This window comes from Phocoena sinus, chromosome 3 (genome assembly GCF_008692025.1).
Source record: "Phocoena sinus isolate mPhoSin1 chromosome 3, mPhoSin1.pri, whole genome shotgun sequence".
Taxonomy (NCBI): Eukaryota; Metazoa; Chordata; class Mammalia; order Artiodactyla; family Phocoenidae; genus Phocoena; species Phocoena sinus.
Genome location: NC_045765.1, coordinates 134,778,745 through 134,792,481, shown reverse-complemented (window position 1 = coordinate 134,792,481; position 13,737 = coordinate 134,778,745).

Genomic DNA, 13,737 nt, shown 5'->3' with positions numbered 1-13,737 from the left:
ATCAAAAGTGAAAAAAATTGATGGAATACTTAAAATCTCCATTTATTTCATAATTAAAACTCTCAGTTCCCACTCCTCTTTCTCCCCAATTTTAAACGTCTTCCTGCTCTCTCGTCTCCATTCCATCTAACCTGTTAGCTTTCAAGCCTTAATCACGAACATTTGGACAACTGTGGTCCCCATGCTCTTTCTTGTATCTCTGATTATATCATCAAATGCACATATCTTTAAAAACACAAGTCTGATCTTGTAATCAAGCTGTTTTACAATCATTTTGCAAGGGAGGAAACTATAGCTTATGGGATCACAAAACTATGAGCATCAGGCTGAAACTAGAGTTCAGGTCTCCTGGACCCTGTTCCAGAGTCCTTTCACCTCACGTCAAGGTCTTCCCAGCTATTGTATGTATATCGTAGGTACTAACAAAATTATGCTGCCCCCCAATAAAGTTTGAACAGAACACTGGGACTGTATTTTTACCTTAAAATTTTATTTACAAAGTACAGAAAACCTATTCTTCTCAGTTGTCAAAGTTCAGTGTTGCAGAGCAATTGCTCCTAGCACGTTAAGTTGCCAATTTTTAAAATCATTTCCCTCTATTTGATTGTATGGGATTTAACTCCCCCTCTTAAATATGCAGCAAGAAGCATTTTATTTTGTTTTCTTTTTTGCTAACACTTTCGTAGTAAGCACGTGGCTCATATATGGTAAAGGAAAATATTCTCAAGATTAACATTTTATATCAACTGTTTATATTTTCTTAATACTGTGTAAAATTTACGATTGTAAAGAAAAAAGGAATATCAAGTGTATTCATTTTCTGCTCTTCACTCTAATTCCCATTTGATTTTCATATTAAAAATTTCCAAATTCTACACTGAAAAATTCATGATTTAAAGTAATGAATTTGAGTTACTTTGCTACAATGTTAATACATGCAAAATTATAGTAAGACATGGAATAGATAAATATTTTGTTTTTAAGATTAGTCAGACCTAAAAGATATTCTGTTATATAATTTATCAAATAAGATTATTAGACTTATTGCAATATAATTAGAATAAAATAAATATAACTGAATTATACAATTATGACTTTAACTTTCATTTTCACGTTATTTCTGCTTTAAAGATATATTTAAAAATTAAAAGTGAAATTTCCTGATAGAAAGTTAAAGTAAGCATAATTTTAAAAAATTCCATCTTTGTATGTATCAAGACAGCTAACTTTTAAAAATATTTAGTTTTCTTGTTGTTTTTCTGTGATAATATTGATGCTATAGTACAACACAAAAATATTCAAACGTGTTTCTTAAATTAAGTGGTGAGATATATTTTATAGTGAGTAATATGTGATTAAGTTTTGAGTTATATAAATATTTGCTCACTAATATCAAAATGTGCTTAGACTTGGATATACTATAATTCACTTTATTTACTGTTAGTTTCAATAATAAAATGATCAAAACATGGTCTTGAATATCCTAGCTATTATTTTTAAAACTACCTAGCACCAAGAAATAAAAACCTGCCATTGATGTTGACCACTTCCATTATTTTAAAAGACTGAATTAAATCCAGCACACATTGTGAACTGTTTTTGCTTCTTCTTTTTAGGAGAGTTGTAAAATAACCAGGCAGCCTTATCTTAGGTGAGACTGTTTCGGCTTGGAAATAAGCAAAGCTCTCTCTCAATGAGCTAGGTTCATTTCTTATTTGTGTAATACTCTGGAAGAAATTAGGTTTCAATGAAGTCCATTTTTGTCACTGCATGTAGCAATGAATATCACACCCAGCAGGGCACAGTGGCACCTGGCTGTCCAGACCCCAGTGAGCACAAACCATCTGGGGGTAATTACAACAAGGTATTCTTTAAGGACCAGATGGGACCAAGGAACAGAAGCCCCGACCCCTCCCAGTCATTTACAACATAATTCCTTTCAATGATATACTTAATCCTCCCACCAGCTATGCTTTTCAGCTTGCTGTTGTCACTGTTCCTTTATGTTAATTCAGTTTCAAGACGGAGCAAAAGAGGGGGAGAGAGAGAGAGAGTTCAAGAAAAAAAGGGAGGGCGGGGGGGAGAGAGAGAGAGCCACCGGCGCCTCTGGAGACCAAAAGAAATTATTCATCTCTAAATTGTTTCCACCACAGCAAGTACAGTAACAAATTTTTTTTTAAAGGGGGCTGAAATTATCCTAAAGAAGGTCAATGCGACAGCCCTGTGTGGCACCAGCTGAGGTTTACTCAGCCACCTGTTAGCTAGAAAGCTCTCTGCACACACGCTTATGATGCATTTAACCAGTTTAAAGGGTCTTTATTGTCGGCCCAGCCACCTCCATTCAGCAGGCCCGAGCCTTTAGGCCCGCTTTGTGGTCATATGTGGCACACAAGCCTTAATTCAATTACGCTGTAAGCCTATCCAGTCTGCATCACTGCCCTTTCACTTTTGTGCCATTTGTCTCGTATGTTGTAAAGAATTTTATTTTGAAGAGGGAAAGGCACCCTACAACCCACTTGTCTTTATTTTTCATTTAAGGTTTGTGCCGCAGGTGCGCTGCCACTCCCGAAATGGATTCATCTTTAAGCGATATTTTAGATGGAGCATTATTTATTGTTTGGTGACAATGCTTTTCTGGTGTTGCTGACTTTTATGTTTTTTTAATTAGGTGTTTGTTCCAACTCTCCACCAAATCAACAGTCTCTGAACTTGAGAATTGAAAATTCAAAAGGAAAAACATAAATGATAAATGAAAATGACAATTAGCCTTGTACTACCATTTTTTAAAAGAAATGCATTTCTTAGAATGAACAAATGTCAAATTTAGGATTTTTGGTTTCCCTTAAGTTTCTGACACCCAATATATATCAGTTTATATGAATGAGGCTTAGTGAAGCTCTGTTATTGAAAAGTTTGTTTCAGATGAGATTATTAAATATATTAAATCTGTTCATATTGTTTGTATTCTGGGGCTTCCAAATTTCCTTGGCATCAAAGCAATGCATATCATTGTCAAATGCTTGGCATTTTTATAATAATTTATGGGAAATGAAAACATAAATAAGATTTCTCAAAGTCAGGGACTCATGTTTACTTTCATACCAAATTTTTCTTAAAAGGAAAGTTTGTCTCTTTAAAGCATGCTCGACCTAACATTCTTATAACTGTCTAAATCCTACCCCCTGAGTTCAGTGTCCATATGAAGGGTATGGGTAATTTCAAATCAACATTCCCCCAAATCATTAAGTGACTTGTCATGGGAGACTGAAGGGACTTCAAAGGAGGGAGAAAAGAATCTTCTTTGCTATTTCATATCAATTTCTCACCCAAGTCAAAGAAAGAACAATAGTGCTAAGTTATCAGTGTTACTCAAGTTGTGTGTATCAATTCTCACTGTAGCAACTTTTACACGTCTTTTGTATGGAAGCCCTATCTCTTTAAATTACTGAATCAAAACCACAAATATGAAACATGCAAAACAGACCAAGACATTCTAGTTGGCAAGAAAAAAAATAAAGATATTTGCATATAATCTTCAAAATAAATAGGATTTCAAAAACTGGTTTCTGTATACAAGTAAATTTAATGGATATGTTTCTCTCAACAATTCTTTGCCCATTTCCATTTCCTTTAGGTTTCCATTTCATAAATAAGAAAAACTAAGGGTTAATAGAGAGACTAAGTAGCTCACTTAAGAGGTCAAAATTCTTGTGATTTCTTATTGAGGGCTCTTCCTATTACATCATAAAACCTTTATATAATTATTTCATAAACTTAACAATTTTGACCCATCTGCACAATTCCCTATACATATATGTATTAGAGCACCTTATCAATATTCTGTGAAGTGTGAATAGCAACTGAACTTATAAAAGTCTAGACAAAAGCAAAAATAAACAAATGGGACCTAATCGAACTTATAAGCTTTTGCACAGCAAAGGAAACCATAAACAAAACAAAAAGACAACCTACGGTACAGGAGAAAATATTTGCAAATGATGTGACCAACAAGGGATTAATTTCCAAAATATACAGACAGCTCATGCAGCTCAATATCAAAAAAACAAACAACCCAATCAAAAAATGGGCAGAAGACCTAAATAGACACTTCTCCAAAGAAGACATATAGATGGCCAACAGGCACATGAAAAGATGCTCAACATTGATAATTATTAGAGAAATGCAAATCAAACTACAATGAGGTATTACCTCATGCCAATCAGAATGGCTGTCATCAAAAAGTCTACAAATAATAAATGCTTGAGAGGGTGTGGAGAAAAAGGACCCCTCCTACACTGTTGGTGGGAATGTAAATTGGTGCAGTCATTATGGAGAACAGTATGGAGGTTCCTTAAAACACTAAAAATAGAGTGACCATATGATCCTGCAATCCCACTCTTGGGCATATCTCCAGAAAAGATGAAAACTCTAATTTGAAAAGATACATACACACCAAAGTTTATAGCAGCACTATTTACAATAGCCAAGCCATGGAAGCTAAATGTCCATCGACAGGTGACTGGATAAAGAAAATGTGGTATATATATATATATATACACACACATATGCACACACACATATATACAATGGAATATTACTCAGTCATAAAAAGAATGAAATACTGCCATTTGCAGCAACATGGATGGACCTAGAGATTATCACACTAAGTGAAGTCTGTCAGACAGAGAAAGAAAAGACAAATATGATGTCACATATGTGGAATCTAATAAAGCGATACAAATGAACTTAATTACAAAACAGAAACAGACTCACAGATATACAAAACAAACATGATTACAAAAGGGGAAAGGGGAAGGAGGAGGGATACATTAGGCTTGAGATTAGCAGATACACACCACTATATATAAAATAGATAAACAACAAGGATCTACTATATAGCACAAGGAACTATCTTACAATATCTTGCAATAACCTATAATGGAAAAGAATCTGAAAAAGAATATATGTGTGTGTGTGTATATATATATGTGTGTGTGTGTGTGTGTGTGTGTGTATTACTGAACACTTTGCTGTACACCTGAAACTAACAAAATATTGTCAACCAACTATACTTCAACAACAACAACAAAAAGCCTAGAATTACACCCAAACAATGAGAAAAATGGCCCAACTTTGTTACATTAAAAAAAAGAAAGCTCTACATAGGTATATGAATATGTCTGTAGCCACCTTTAAATCCTTTCATAGGATTCTGAAGAAAAAAAATGGCAATGAAATTCGGCCAGTTTCACAATCTTCTGTGTGACTCACTTAACCTGCTTGCATTGTGTACCTCTACATTTTAATATCAAAAATATTTCAGACTTCATTTTGTAAGGACATTGGCATTGTGAAATTCTAGAATATCTAAAGGCATCCTTGATATGAAATGTGAGAACCCAACTATGTATGCTTTAAAGGCATTTTAAAAGAAAAGAATTATAGAAGGTTAGTTTCATTATAGAAACTATCTTTTTATCAGCATTTTACTACCTAAATTTTTTTTCCAAATTTCAAACATATCATATTGCCTTTGAAATAATGGAATCTGTAATAACCCCAGTAATAAATTCATTATTATATACCAAAGGAATAGCTCTTAAAATTTAACTGTCTGTTATACTTTTTTTGGTAGCTCACTTTATACAACAGGATAGAATTTTACAATATTCATTTTGTATTCTCGGTTTCCAATAAAAATCATACACATAACTCGTGAAAATAACTTATTTAAGGAAATGTTGAACAAAAAAATAAAAATATGTAGAAAACCCAAAACAATAACGAAAGCCATAACTGTTATCCTATTTATGCATATATAATATCTATATACAAAATATATTTATATAAATATATAAATATAGTTTATAAAATTTATATAAATATTATATGTATAATATTTGAGAATTCAAACTTAATATAGCTCACTAAATCAACGGACTAATGAATAGTTTTGAATATTTGTTATTCAGCAGCTAATATTTTCAAAAAATATTCAAAGCTGAAATTTGAAAACAGATCATAATATCAAATTTATAATACTTTAGGAACGTTATTTATTATTTACAAACTCTCATTTAAGGAGAGCTCAGATAAAAGGAAACTGATGACCTTCACACTACAGTGGAACACAATTTTAGCTTTGCAGCGTACAGATTCTGTCCAACACAATGGTGCCTCCTGAGATTCACATATGCTTTGGAGAAAACTATCACTTCACAACCAGGACCTGCTCCTGCAGACCTCCCTTCCCTTTCAATGGGATTTTCAAATGCATTTAATGAACACAGGATGGGACATATGTGAATGTCTCTAAGCCAATTATGTAGTTTGAGTTCAAATAAACTACTTCTTTACCAGATTTTCTGGTTCTTAAACATGCATGAAACTATTCATCAATCTTGAGTTTCCAAAATTTGTCTAGAAAATTCATGAGAAGATTTTTGTGCATATCATTTTGCCATAGTCAATGTTAATATCAAGAAATTTCACATGATGTCATGAGTCTAGAGGAAAAGTGAAAAATCAAGTCAACTGGTTTTTTTCTGTGTGCAGAATGCCAAATCATGGGTGGTGTGAATTTTTCCTTGAATTCATCATTTAAACATTGTTTGACAAAGTTATATGAACATTTTGTTGCTATGGCCAACACTTCTTAGTTTGGTATGGTAGCTAGAAACAGGAGATAAAATATGGCTTCATGCTAAACTGAAGAATGAAGACAAGCAAATTCTCACTAATCCAAAGGGAGATGAAAATACTAGAATGAAAGCTAGAAGATTGATGAAATAATCTCATAATTATCTTTTATTCTTATGTCTCCACCACCTCAGACACCCAGGTGACCCTAGCTATCGGAAAGAGAAATACGGTAGGTCAATGACAAATGTTCATCTTCAGGGGAAGAAAGCTCCTGGGTATCCTCCTATTCACCCCTAAAATGGATTATAGATGTCTATTACTTCAACTTTCAGCTCTGTAACAATTTCTCAAGTAACACTTGGTTCTGAGATTACACTGGAAGGCAGTCAGTATGGAATGGACTGTTGTTTCTTTGCATTAAGAAAGAGGGAAAAGAATAAAATGTAGATGTCTGTAAGTACAGATGAATATGCGAGTGGGGAATAGGGTTTTGTGAGATGGTTCATTTCTTGGTTTTGGCACTCTGGGGAGTGTGTGTGGATGTTAAGTGTAGGCATGTATGTCAGAAACACACATGCATCCACATGATATAGGAGAAATTAGCACCGATAGGGTAATTCTAGATTTCAATGACATATTTACTTATTTTACCAAAACAAACACTGCATATTGAGAACGATTTAAACAAAGTCATTTAATCTTTAACAATCCCGCAGCTTCATTGTACAAATAAGGGAACAGAACCTAGAGAATGGTGTAATTTACCAAGGTCACATTGCTAATAAGAATGAAAGCTGGGGTTTGAACCCAAAGATGTCTGAGTCCTGAGCCTGTGCTGGTAACCACTATAGGCCAAGAATTAAACATATGATAGGTAGTAGCTGTATGATATGTCTACAGTACTAATATATTTGCAAGTTCTCTTTCCCTTCCTGTTATTCTGACCCTCATTAGAAGTAGTCATGAAATCTGGAAATTATCACTGGGGTCACACCTGGATGCAAGAGTAGATGATTATCCATTGCTACAGAGGCTTCCCAACATCTCTCCCACACTCTCTGAAATGCTACCTAATATAAGTTGATTAATCGGCTACATCTTTTGAAATAAAAATGTCTGTTAGAGTAAGGCTCTCAATTTCCCTTGCCTGGAACAAATATAAAGTCTCCATAAATATTTGAATAAATATTTGAATGGATGAACAAGATATTTCATTTAATTATATTGTTCTTTACTACTTAGGGGTGAATGAGCCCACCTATGGGAATGGAGTTACATTAGATGTTTTGGAGAAGGGAGCAGAGAAAGGAGCAGATGTAAGAAACCTGGGGAAAGGTGGTCCAAGTGGAATGCCAGCATAGAGAACTCAGTATGGCCTGAAGGAACATGTGAACACACAGTGAGGGGGGCAGAAGGCTGCAGAAGATCACAGTTTAGAAGAAAACAGGGGAATGCCAAAGATTTTATATATATGCATGGATTTTATTTCACAAAGGTTCTCTGGCTCAGTCAAGGCTAGAGAACATTTGCAAAATACTATATATATATAACCTTTGCAAAATACTATATATATATAACCTTTGCAAAATACTACATATACATAAACCTTTGCAAAATACTACATATATATATATATATATATATATATATATATATATATATATATATATATAAAACCTTTGCGTGTGTTTCTCTGACTCTTCCCATGACCGTATTAGAAAATGCTGACGACCTTGTCCTTGGGGCTTTTTAATGAGAGGCGTGGTGCGTGTGGCGTCGCCGGGGCGCTTCCTTCTCCAGGTCAGGCTGAGGGCAGAGCAGGACCAGCCAGCTGCCCCAGGAGCCGCCGGAGCCTCCTTTCTCCATTCGCTTTTCAACTGCAGCGGCGGCAACAACCCCCAGGAAGCGCGGGGCGCAGTAGGGACTGGGCCGGAAGGTGCCTGCAGACATCCTCTCTAACTAACCTTCTGGAAGGCTATATATATATGTAACCTTTGCCAAACACTATATATATATATAAAATATATATATATAATGTATATATATATAACCTTTGGAAAATACTATATATATACATAACCTTTGCAAGATACCATATATATATTTTATATATATATATATATATATAATATATATATATAAAACCTTTGCCAAATACTATATATATATGTATATAACAAAACTGTGGTCCTCTACATCCAGGAAGCACATTAGCTTCTGGTACTAAGAGCAGACTTGTCTAAGCAAGCTGTCAATAAACACAGCAGACTGCCATACAGGCCTGACTCTACTACTCTACCTTCATTGTCATCCCTTCTTGACTAAGTTAAGAAACATTCTGCCCTTTGTCTGAAGGCTTTTTCATCCAATTTCTAATGTTTGTGTACTTTCCCCATATTTTTGCCATTCATGTGCAAAGAGTGAGAGAGATGATATTATAATATCAACACTAGCAGCATGTAACACGTGTTGCTTGGTCACTGGGTGCAGGCGCTCTGCTAAATACCTCACATTTTTTTCTCCCAAGAAGGCTAGAGGAGATTTTATTATTATCTTCCTCTTACAAATAAAGCAGCTGAGGTGGAAATCATGGATCCAAGTACACATGTGGAAAGTAACCCAACTGGAATTTGAATCCAAATAGTCTGATGCCAGAACCACATTCATAACCACTGTACCAGACTCTCCCCCTAGGTTTGCTCATTAATAAACTAAGTGACTCATCAAGACCACTAAATGTTCTCAGAACTGTGCTAAGTCCTGGAGGGTACAAAAATGAATGGAACAATAGCTGCAACAGCACGGAGGAAAAACACCTGTTTCTTTCTCTGCTGGTCTGGATATCTTCATGGAGAATGTAACCATATGAATTTCGAAGAATGAATAAGAGAGAAACAAGGGAATGTGAGGCTGGGAGACAGTCTAGGCAGGAAAAATACTGCACAAAGCAAACAGGGCCAAGAGCGTTCTCCCCGGCCTACCTCAGGCTTTCCTCCTGCACATGTACACTTTCCTCTGCTTCTGCTGATTGAAACTATTCATGCTCCAAGACTCATCTGAAATCCTCCCTCTCCCAAAGTCTGAGATTCTCACTGCTGAGATTGAGTCTCACCCTCCTTGAATTCTCTCTGGCGCTTATCTTAATCCAGCTGATATTCTGATTACTTCTGGACCTGTTTTATTTTCTGTCCCAAGCATCAGGTAGTGTCTTTCTCATCTCCCTTTCTCTCACTACAGGTCACAAATCCTTTGACTTTCACCACAGATATTCCCTCTGCTTGGTACACTTCTTCCCTCCAGCTCCATTTTTTCTTCTTTAGGCTCTCCTTTTAAAAAATCACTTCCTTCAGTAAGCCCTCTCTAATTCCCCCAGGGTTCCCTTAGATGCCCCTCTTATGTGCTCCCATAGCACCCACTATGTCCCCCATGAGAGCAGGTGACACACTGTTTCATAATGGCCTTTGTACAATTTTGTATCTCCTCACTGGACTGTCTGCTTGGTGTGTCATGTTCACGTAAAGTGGATTTAACAGATATTTGCTGAATGAACAAAAGAAGAAATGGCTTGTTGATGTTGACTGCTCTCTTCTTCCAGGAGGGAGGCCAGGATTGAAGGGTGTGAGTGGGAGAACCATGGTGATAGGGTGGAGATGAGATACGATTGGATCAAGGATCCTATTGGATTAAGGAATTCTACCACATTGGTAAAGGTAGATCCATGTGTGCTCCATTTAGGACCATTTTAACCTTGATATTTAAGAAGTCCTGCCAAGACCCTAACAAAGAAGGTACTTCCCAGAAATCTTTAAGTACCCGTTAGCATTCCCAGACTGAATTTCTCATCCGAGGATTTCAGTTCTAGCCTCTCCTTTTGTTGCAACAGGAGGTGGTATCTTTAAACTTCAAAGCTTGTAACTCAACGGGTACGTAAAAATGTCCACCCTCACTGTAGCCTAGTTTTATTATCTCTACAATTCAGTGGACATCTGTTATTTTTGCCTGTGTAATTTCTTCTAGTAACATTACCTCCTTAAGAAACTATCCATCCCTTGTCTAAAATCCAGGACATGACCCCAGTTAGGTGCTCTGTATCTGAATCTTGAGGAAAATGTCACAAAAATGAAAACCTTTCATAACTCAGTGCCAATATTTCAGTGGCACGCTGAAGATAGTGGTGAGACTGGGTAAGCTGCTTAACTTCTCTGTGCCTCAATTTCTTCATCTACTAAAATAATAAAAATTATCTGTTGGCCCAAAAGTTCATTCGGGATTACGGAAAAACCCGAACGAACTTTTTGGCCAACCCAATGCTACTACTACTAGTACTACTACTACTAGTACTACTACTACTACTAGTACTACTACTACTACTAGTACTACTACTAGTACTAGTACCTACCTTATCGCACTGCGGTGTGGATTAAAGGTGTTCATATGTGTAGAACACTTAGACAAGGTCAGGCACAGAGAATGGGCTAAATAAGTGTTATCTATTCATATTATAACGTGGCTGTTAGAATTTTGAAGTTGCTCTGTTTCTGTCCACTATGAGGCCTGGCTGTAGGATTTTTCCTTCAGGTTTCTAGGTTACTCCAATTTCCTTCCAAAAAGAATTTTTTAGCTTAAGTTGGCCTGAGTCAGTTTGTGTTGCTTGCTGCCAGAAAACTCTACTGGTTGCTTCTTTCACATACTGTAGGTCTCTTCTCTCCAAAGTGTTTATTAGATTCTAGAGGGCAATAACCATATATTATTAACCTCTGCATCATCCAGAACACCAAGAGTAGTGCTTTGTATGTAAAAATATTCATTTTGGTGACTGGAAGACCAAATACATGAATAAAACCATCAACCTCTTTCTTTAGGGCTTTATCACTGTTTTCTTAGCAATAAAAATCAGATCTAAGAGCACCATGATCGCCTTCAGGACTCTAAAAGTGGCTCATCTTGCTTCTGCTTTGAATAGTTTTTATAAGTATGCTTGCATTTTGACTTAAATATATCTCATTTTCAAAATTTAACAATGTTTAAATATTGGTAATAAATGTTATGGCTCATACCTTGTTGGTATTCAAGAGATACTCAGTAGATACACTTCATAACCAAATTATATTTATATCTGTGTGATGGAACACCTTGGAGAACGATAAGCGCCCCTTTGATGATTACGGCCACATCCAACTTTAAGATCCTGGTAATTACAGTATATACACATTTAATTTTCCTGAGCATTTCTCCTAGTTCTTCATTTCTCCATTGGTGAAGATGGAGCTGGAAAAGGAAGTCTGAGGAAGAACGGGCTTTAGTGGATCTGTCTTGAGATTATGTCATAACTAGAATCTAGCTTTTATATAACTTATTTAGCAGAATTTGGGGGAGGAGCTGATAGAGATTATGGACTCTTAAAAGCCCTTACCCCTCACCGCTCATGCTATACTCTAGACAGACAGGTACATTCTGTGATGTATGTGGTCTTATGTAGGGGCAGACTGGGACAATATAAAGTGGTTCCAAATCCACTCATGGGGGGCAGGGAAGGTAGTGTTTCCTCAGCAGAGATTTAAATTAAAAATGGGGGTGGAGGCAGGTATAGGGATACTGAGCACAAGGAAATGTTCAAGAAAAAGTGAACAACCCGTACAAAAGCCTGCAAGTAGGAAAGGGCAGACCCTTCTGAGAACTGTAAGTACCTCCTAGGGGATAAAGTGTACAGGGTGAGGGTAGGAATGACCAAGACCAGAGAGGCACATAGAGGAGAGGTCTAAAGGGCTTCATACTACTTTTATAGTTAGCTCTTTAGATGGCTCTGTGCTGGATTCACAGTATGTTTACTCTCATTTATTTATTCAGAAAATGTTTATTTACTGCTTGCAATATGCCAGGCTATACAGAAACAAACAAAACAGACAAGAGCCTTGGGACTTCCCTGTTGGCACAGTGGTTAAGAATCTGCCTGCCAATGCAGGGGACATGGGTTCAATCTCTGGTCCAGGAAGATCCCATATGCCGTGGAGCAACTAAGCCCATGCACCACAACTACTGAGCCTGTGCTCTAGAGCTCTCGAGCCACACCTACTGAAGCCTGCGTGCCTAGAGCCCGTGCTCTGCAACGAGAAGCCACCACAATGAGAAGCCTGCACTCGGCAACAAAGAGTAGCCCCTGCTGGCCGCAACTAGAGAAAGCCAGCACATAGCAAGGAAGACCCAATGCAGCCAAGAATAAATAAATTTAAATATACATATATATAAAGAGTTCTGTTGTTGTAGAAATTATAACTTGGTCAAGAAGGCAGAGACTAATTTATCAAATAACCACAAAAATAAACGTGAAATTACACATGAGGTGCTCTGAGTATGTCAAGGAGTACTGGACCATGCTGAGAGCTCAGGAAAGATACATAAAAATTGTAGAAGGATAAGTAAAAATTGGCTAAACCATAGGAGAGAAAAAGGCATTCCAAATGGATAAAATTTCATGTGCAAATGTCCTGGGGTAAGCACAGTGAATGATAAAAACTGAAAAAGAACCTTGGGGCCCAGAAGACAGAGGTGGGGATGGGTCAGAACAGTAAGATGGAATCGTATTAAGGAGTTTCTCTTGTCAGTATCCTAAAAGCAATAAGAAATTGAACAGTGTTCAACTGAGTTGTGACACAACCAGACATGCACTTTATAAAGATTACTCTGGCTACATTGTAGAAAACATATTTAAAATTTGAAAGAGTATATTCCATGGTGACCCAGGAGAGGGGTTTAGCACCTTGGATTTGGGTGGTAGAGATGGCCACGGAGCATTTTGGATATACTAAGAAATCGTTAAAAGATAAAATCCACAGGACCTAATGGATTAGATATGAAGGTTAGGAAGATGTAGGTAATTGATCTACATCGCCATTTGGTTTCTTTATCATATGATTTTTTTATATCTATTTTCTTACTTCTTGCTTATTTGAAAAATATTTAAGTTCAAAGCATTACGTATATCTAAATATGAGTGAAGAATATTAATGCAACAACATGATCAAACTAGCTGTTCAGAAGTAAGATAAACATTTATTTCACCATAAAGAAATTATTTATCATGTTGTAATGATTCTG